Source organism: Hemiscyllium ocellatum, chromosome 22, assembly GCF_020745735.1.
Source record: "Hemiscyllium ocellatum isolate sHemOce1 chromosome 22, sHemOce1.pat.X.cur, whole genome shotgun sequence".
Classification (NCBI taxonomy): domain Eukaryota; kingdom Metazoa; phylum Chordata; class Chondrichthyes; order Orectolobiformes; family Hemiscylliidae; genus Hemiscyllium; species Hemiscyllium ocellatum.
In genome coordinates, this window is record NC_083422.1 from 16,044,777 (window position 1) to 16,053,849 (window position 9,073).

The 9,073-nt window shown below is 42.4% G+C and overlaps 1 pseudogene; it reads left to right on the top strand.

Moving 5' to 3' along the window:
* The first annotated feature begins 2,333 nt into the window (after positions 1 to 2,333).
* Positions 2,334 to 9,073, top strand: LOC132826122 (interferon-induced protein with tetratricopeptide repeats 5-like; annotated as a pseudogene).

Here is a 9,073-nt window from a genome sequence, read left to right on the forward strand (position 1 = left end):
CTGAGGTTTCTCCCGTTACTCATTACCTGTTCCCCTTCCTAACCTTAGGTTCAATCAAAATGTGCGGGATCCCTTTTCGAATCATTGAAAATGTATCTATCTTTCCATCTGACCTTTCTTTGTCTGTTTCGGTGCCTCCTTTAAACCTACGTATATTATGATGCTGACCAACAAAAGATATTCTCCCACTTCAACATGCTTAATTTGCCCTCAATCATTTTCCAGGCTTGAATTCAGCTTTTTTTCTCATTGAACTGAAAATACGAATTCTTCTGTTCCTTTACCCTTTCTTCTATATTTCTATGTCATGGTAACTGAAGTCTACAACTCTTAATGCTGTACTATTTTTACACTTGACTGAATTTTGCTGATGATTTTGTTCTCTGCCTCCTCTGTATGTGCATACTCCTTTCAGTTTTCATCCCCAGGTCAGTTCTGCAAATTGTTTGACTAAAGGATGTGTGAAGTATTAAAATAACCTTGAAGAGCTAAACATACTTAGTTCGGTTTTTGCAGTTGATCAGTCAACAGAAGTTAAAGTGAAGAAGCAGCTGGCCCTCCTCATTCTGATCAGCATGAGGTAAGAGGAATATTCTAACTAACAGCGACAGTAAAATTCACATTGTTGCTTGATGATAATACCCCTTTCTCACAGTCAATGGAATATGAAAAGCATTGAGAGACAGTCACAAAATTGGAGGTTGACTTTCAGATTAGACATTCAATCAAGTGAATGTTTTCGGAGTTCAGTTAGTTAGAGACAATCACAATTTAGACTCAAAATGCTTCACCAATGCTATTTGTTTCAGTTGCATGTGTGCCTGGTAGACTGCAATGTAATAGTGAATGCGGCAGCTGAGATTTTTATTCACTTAACAATTTGTTCCTAACTCTTTATAAATCATGTAATAATTTAGACCCTTAAAGGTCCAGTTGTTGGGAGAGCAGAGATAGCCGTCAGTATGTACTGTGGGACCTTTTGGAAGTCTCCACACAGAGGATGCAGGAGAATTAATTACATGGCAAATTTAAAGTTTGGATGACCGATTTGTCTGCTCCCAGGATACCTGAAACAAAACTCTCCCATTCTGGAGAGTTTGATAGTTCTGACTGACCTACCTGGGTATTCATGCTGGAAAAGGCAGACAGAAAAAGTCCAACTCTAACTCTTGGGAAAGGATGCAACTAACTCCCTTGACCTCGCACCAATCCCCTCATCCACCCATTCGTTCATCCTGATTATCCAAATATCTAAACCAATCCAACTATCTATCCAGCTCAACAAACGGCCAATGCGTGACCCAGAGACGATTTAATGAGCCCAGATGTGACAACTCTTCCAAACTCAACCTGTATAAAACCCCTAAACGACCTACTCACTTCACCCATCTATCACCCTCAAATCATCTACCTAACATTGGCAGGTACATCACTGGTGATACCGCCACTAGAATAGGCAGCAATAGCTTTAAATTTTCTGAACACCCTTCCTGTCACAGCTGACAATATCAGACTGTGGACACAGAAAGATCTGGTCCAGACAAAACTGAAACAGTTGGTGGTGATGGGGAAAACGAAAAGGCTGTCACAAGCTGAACTGAAACCTTTTTGGACTCAGAGAGACCAGATCACAGTAGAGGATGATATATTATCATGGAGAGTAAGAGTGATTGTCCTGAGTAAAGGTAACTGCCAGTGTACAAGATAGTGAGAGGCATAGATAGAGTTGCTAGCCAGAGACTTTTTCCCAGGGCAGAAACTATTAACACGAGGGGTCATAGTTTTAAGCTGATTGGTGGAAAGTATGGAGGGGATGTCAGAGGCGGATTCTTTACACAGTGAGATGTGAGAGCATGGAATGCTTTGCCAGCAGCAGTTGTGAAAGCGAGGTCATTGGGGATATTTAAGAGACTGCTGGACATGCATATGGTCACAGAAATTTGAGGGTACGTGCATTAGGTTTACCTTACATGAGGATCAATGGTCGGCACAACATCGTGGGCTGAAGGGCCTGTTCTATGCTGTACTATTCTATGTTCTAGATATAGTTGAAGGATTCAAAACCATGGTTTAGATATGGAACAAATGTTCCCACTTGTGAAAGGATCAGAAATATGAAGGTGCAGTTTGAAGGAAAGGCTACACTTGCTAACATCCAGGAACATGCTCACCAACAGCAATATCTCTCATCAATATTTTTGAACAAGGAGTAAGAAATAACCAATAATTCTCAAATAAGGAAAAACTTCTAATGATAAAGGATTGTATTGGAAATGAGAACTCGAATTAAACAAGGTAGAATTTTAATTTTAATTTTTAAAATGTGACTTAATATGCCGTTGGCCATCATCATCAGATCGTTGGTGTCAACCAACTTCCTGTTAAGGTAAATAGTGAAAGAGGCAAACCTGGTGAAGAAACACGTTTTCATTCAGCACGTGATAAAGATGTCGGGTGTGGCGCTGGAAAAGCACAGCAGGTCAGGCAGCATCCGAGGAGCAGGAGAGTCGATGTGCTTGCATTTGATTAGATTAGATTGCTTACAGTGTGGAAACAGGCCCTTCGGCCCAACAAGTCCACACCGACCCGCCGAAGCGCAACCCACCCATACCCCTACATTTACCCCTTACCTAACACTACGGGCAATTTAGCTTGGCCAATTCACCTGACCCGCACATCTTTGGACTGTGGGAGGAAACCGGAGCACCCGGAGGAAACCCACGCAGACACGGGGAGAACGTGCAAACTCCACACAGTCAGTCGCCTGAGGTGGGAATTGAACCCAGGTCCCTGGCGCTGTGAGGCAGCAGTGCTAACCACTGTGCCACCGTGCCGCCCTATGTTTCGGGCATAAACTCTTCATCAGGATTCCTGATGCCTGAAACGTCGACTCTCCTGCTCCTCAGATGCTGCCTGACCTGCTGTGCTTTTCCAGCACCACTCTCTGGACTCTGATCTTCAGCATCTGCAGTCCTCACTTTCTCCTCAGTGATAAAGATGTGGACTGTCCAAATTGTGATTGCACAATGAAGGCAGGTTCAACTGAGGCATTCAAAAGGGAATTCGACGATTACTTTTAATCATGCAGAGTTACGGACAGGAGTAAACAGAATGGCTTTTGGGGAGTAATAGACTGAGTGGCCTTCCTCTGTACTGTATCAATTCCAGCATTCTGTGATGCTGTTGAGGAGAGATGTTTTGGAAACACTGTACATTAGGTTTACCTCATGAGGATCAATGGTCGGCACAACATTGTGGGCTGAAGGGCCTGTTCTGTGCTGTACTGTTCTATGTTCTATGTTCTATACTGGCTGAACTCCACCAGGGTATCCAGAAGTTTCCAAAATTGAAGACATTGGCGAGAAGTTATGTCTGGTAGTCAGGGTTGGATGCGTTGGCGCACCAATGCCGAGACTGCCAATGAAAACACAAATTACTGCCAGCAGTACCCAGCCTTCATGGGAATGGCTGGGTAAACCCTGGACACATTCACTATGTAGGTGCTTTCATGGCCTCCATGTTCTTAGTTGTTGTGGGCACCCACTCAAAATGGCTGGATGTACATAGAGCTCATTTATCAAACATGGGGTTGATGAGAGAAAAACTGCACAAATCATTTGCAATACACTGACTCCCAGAATTGTTGGTCACAGGTAACAGACCATCATTTAACAACAAGGAATTTGAGTATTTCCTAAAGCTGAATGGCATTTGGCATGTGAGGACAGTTCCATACTATCCACCATCCAATGGTCTGGCAGAAAGAGCAGTCCAAACTTTGAAGGCAAGCTTAAAGAAACTGCCTGCAGCTTCGCTAAATACCAAACTGTCCCAGTTCCTATTTGATTATTGCACCTCATGCAACTCCAGGGCTAGCTCCAGTAGGGTTCTTAATGGGAGAAGACTCTGCACCAGGTTAAATCTGATCTTTCCGGGCCAGGGGGTGTGAGGCTAAATAGCATCAGGAATACCAATGCTGGATGCAAGACTCTGCTAAGTGAGAGAGATTGTTTACTTTAGGGGAATACATTTTTTAATAGAAACCACAGGAATGCCCCTGCATGGGGTGGAGGTAAGGCCAATGCAAGGTCAGGTGCCATGACATATAACATTCCGGTTGGTGCGATGGTCCTGAACTAGTATGTGGACCATATGAAAGCTGCAAACTTGCAAACTTACTCTTTGACCGCTTTTCCGACTGTTCCAGACCCCACAGGTTCTCCCTTTCCGTCAGTTGCTGAAGATACCTCGGAATCTGGGATGGACATGGCAGATGTCGTCACCTTGATGCCTAGAGAGGAGACTGAATTTCTTCCAAAGTTTAAAATCGCACAACACCAGGTTATAGTCCAACAGGTTTAATTGGAAGCACTAGCTTTCGGAGCGCCACTCCTTCATCAGGTGGTTGTGGAGGACACAGCAGTAAGACACAGAATTTATCACAGAATTTATTTTGCTATAAATTCTGTGTCTTACAATTGTTAACTTTGTACACCCCAGTCCAACACCAGCATCTCCAATCAGAATTTCTTCCAAGATGCCTCTGGTGCAACAGGCAAGCTGGTGTGTGTTACATGCTGCCTGTATCAGAGGCAGACTTGGAGAAACCTGACCTCGTGCTCAAATACCCTGGGAGGAGCTACAAAAAAACAGAACTGGCCTATGTCCTCAGACTCAGTAGGGGAAGGATGTAGTGATTGTAGCGAGCTCAGCCTGATGGACCTCCTAGAATATGAGTTCCCTGATTGGATCAGGTTAATAGCCCCAATCAGGGAGTCCAGGCTGACAGATAGGAACCTGCCTTCATTGTTCAGTCCTTTGAGTATAGGAGTTGAGAAGTCATGTTGAGGTTGTATAGGACATTGGTGAAGCATATTCAAGAATGCGATGTCCAGTTCTGGTCGCCCAGTTATAGGAAGAATATTACTAAGCTGGAGAGGGTTCAGAAGAGATTTATCAGGGTGTTGGAGATTATAAAGGTTTGAAGTTATAAAGAAAGGCTGAATAGTCTGGGACTTTTTTTCACTGGAGAATAGGACATTGAGAGGCGGTCTTATAAAAGTTTATAAAATAACGAGGGGTATAGATAGAGTTAATAGTAGTTGCCTTTTCCCTAGGATAGGGGATTTCAAGACTAGGGAGCACTCCTTTTAGAAGAGAAGAGAGAGATTTAAAAAATACGTAAGGGGCAAATATTTTACATGGGGTCATGTGTGCAATGAACTTTCTGAGGAAGTGGCTACAGGGAAAATTACAACATTTAAAAGACATTTGGATAAGTACATGAATAGGAAAGGTTTGGAGGGAAATGGGCCAGGAGCAGGCAAGTGGGACGAGTTTAGTTTGGAACTATGTTCAGGATGGACTGGTTGGACCGAAGGGTCTGTTTCCGTGCTGTATAACTCTATGGTTCCTTGAAAGTGGAGTCACAGGGAAATAGGAGAATGAAGAAGGTGTTTGGTATGCATTCCTTTAATGGACCTTACACTGAGTATAGGAGTTGGGAGATCAAGTTGTACCTGTACAGGACATTGATTAGGCCACTTCTGGAATATTGTGTGCAATTCTGGTCACTCTCCTCGAATGCCAATGCTAGACGCAAGACTCTAGGGCAGCACAGTGGCTCAGGGGTTAGCACTGCTGCCTCACAGTGCCAGGGACCCATATTCGATTCCTGCCTTGGATGACTGACTGTGTGGAGTTTGCACATTCTCCCCGTGTCTGTGTGAGTTTCCTTCGGGTGCTCCAGTTTCCTCCCACAATCCAAAGATTGGCAAGTCAGGTAAATTGGCCATGCTAAATTGCCCATAGTGTTGTAGGATATGTAGGGTAGGTGCATTAATCGGGGGAAATGTTGATTGATAGGGTAATGGGGCTAAGTGGATCCTCCAGCAGGATCTTTGATCTGAGGTGGCAATGTTTATGTTATCCCATTAGGTGTAAATATTGTGGTATTGAAGAATCCACTTACAGTTAACTTACAGGCACAAAGATTGCACAAGATCATAATTAACAGGACTGATATTTAAATATTGTTTAAGAATAGAGTAATGTGCTTCCAGTAGGGTGACATGCTTCAAGTAATCTGAGGTAAAATGGATTCTGAGATCTTATTATTCTCAGGTTACATGCTATGATGCTGTGATAATATCATGAGCAAATCTCTTAAAGGTATACTGACCAAACTGTCTGTGAGACCTTACACAACAGCACAGCACAGCACAAGCTCCACAGGTCAGTTGGACTTGTGGAATATTTTTGAGCTATATTCAGCTATTCAGGTTTTCTCTGTTAGCTGGCCTGCAATTATTTCACAAGCGTCAAATGTTTAATAAAACCAATAAATCTTTCCACCTGTTTCTTACAGTGACACCGCAAAGGATTCCCTGAAAGAGAAACTGCTTCAGTTACAATGTCACTTCACGTGGACCCTGCAAGTAGAGGATGTGGAGTGGGATGATTTGCAGGAACGATTAAATTACACAATTGAGGCTGACATTGTGCAATATAAAGTCATGCCTTACAATCTACTTACTTTTGTCAACTGTGTACGAGGTAAACATGAGGAGGCATTCAATAATTTGTGGGAAGCTGAGGAGATTCTGAGGAAGGATCACAAGTCGAATGTTGAAAAGTGGAGCATCGTCACCTACGGAAACGCAGCCTGGGTCTATTACCACGTGGGAGAAGTGGCAGGGGCTCAGGCCTACCTCGACAAGCTGGAGAGGATCTGCCAACAGTTCCCTGATGCCTCTCGCTTTACAGCAATGACCCCAGAAGTATACGGGGAGAAGGGTTGGTCCCTGTTGAGATTTGGCTGGAAATATTATGAAGAGGCAAATGAATGTATTGAGAAGGCTCTGGAAGCAGATCCTGATAACATTGAGTGGAATACAGCTCACGCAACCTCTCTGTTCCGAATGAAAGAAAATATTGGAGACCCTCAGTGTCCTGAGCACTGCAAAGTAGTGAAACAGTTACATCGGGCATTGGAACTGAACCCAAAGGACTCTTTTCTCAAGGTCATGCTGGCTCTAAGACTACAATATTTCAAACAGAAAGAGGAATCTCAGATTGTTAGAAGGTGTGCTCCTGAATTCTCCTGATGATCCCTATTTAATTCAATATGTGGCCAAAGCTTTAAGAAAGGAAGGATCTGTTGAACAATCCCTAGAGATGTTGAAAAGGGCACTGATCTTAAGACCAAATTCTGGACTCCTTCACCACCAGATTGGTTTATGTTACAAAAAGAAACTGTTTACACTGAAGAAAACACCTTATAAATATAACGCTTATGAGGAAAGGAAAAAACTGATTGAACTTTGCAAATATCATTTCCAAACAGCCTATGATCAGAAACCCTCACTTGTAACTGCAATCCTTGATCTGGCAGAACTCTTTGCAGAATGCAAAGATTATTCCAAAGCTGATGAGATCTACGAAAACCAGCTCAGGAATAAAGATTGCAACCGTATAAACAGACAGTTAATTCATTGGAAATATGGATTGCACCAATTAAAAAGGAACAGATTCTTGCAGAGTGCCATTCATCACTTCAAGGAATGCCTGAAGCTCAAGGTGAAGGGCAAGATGGATATTCATTGTCGAGCAAAATTGACAGAAATTGCTGAAGAACGATTGAATGAATATTCAAGAGACAGTGTCGCCTTTGGTATATTGGGTCTATTACATCAACTAGATGGCAAGAAATCCAAAGCCATTGAATTCTTTCAGCGAGCCCTGGAGTGCGATTGTGACAATGAAGAATTTCAAAGTGCTCTCAGTGAACTAAAGGAGTCTGCATAGGAAAATGATAAAATATATCTCTGGTGTTTCTGGGAAATTGATTCCGGGAAATTGATTCCCATTTTTGGTGTGTGGTTTTGAGATAAACAGTTTTAAGATTAGCTGGCAGACCCATTCCACCAGACAGAAATGAGCAGCCAGTGTAAATAAGAAAAGGTCCTGTGTACAGAGGTTTCCCAGGCTTCTCACCATTATAAAAAGCAACAGAGCATCCCTCCCCCATTCCCGTTCACTGTGTGGGGAGGCCAGTAACATTGTGGAGGTAGCCTCCTTGTACAATTGTCCACAGAGCCAATTGGAACTGGAGGCTCCATGTGCTAAAGTAGAGTAGAGTAGAAAAGGTCACCTACAAATCCCAATGGGCCTCCAGGAGGACCCAGATTGCTCGGCCTCTCTGCTTTTATATCTTTGACTTTGCTCCATGTTAAGGTGCCCTCTCAGTCTCTGAGACCCAACCTGACTCCATATTGCTCAGTTCATTCAATGAGATTTCAATGCTACTGACTCTCTGGTTAGTAACAACCATGTCCACCTGCAATTCTAATCTGATGGTGAGGACGCATTCAGGCAATTCTCAGTTAGAACCAGAAACATTGCTAAATCTGTCCCCTGACTCGCAGTATGAACTCAGGATCCCTATATGAGCCTGACGCTAGTGACCCCTAGCCCAGTATTATATCCTGACCATTCATCAGTGTCACTTTGCCATTCACGTACTCTGTCATTCTCTATTTGTTCAGGCAATAGTAATTGTAACCATAATTTTGGGAGTGAACAACTTTTGCACTTATGATATTAACTCATTTCAGTGACTAAAACCGAAAAGATCATGGTTAATGTTGTATTTTTGACTCTTAAAACAAATGTACCAAACATGATGACAGTGATTGGTAAACAAAATGATGATTATTGAAGAACAGTAGAAATCCAGAAAGGTTCTTTAATTACCATCATCAGTTCTAATGAACGCACCATATGGTAAATTGTGTAATTCCTGTGATTGTGTATAACAAACTATTTGCATATTTAGCAATATCTTAGTCAGTATATCTACAGCACAAAACACATTCCCTTTCCCTAAATAGAACAATTTAGATAAATTATAACCTATTTACAAATAGAATAAGAAAATTGTCTTTTATTTACAAATGTATTATTACCTTCATTAATTGTGAAAGTTTCTCTGAAAGTGTAGGTGGCGTGCTGACTCAACCTCATCTGGTAATAGTGAAACTTTGCTGAGATTTGTGCTTGCCAACTTTTTCCT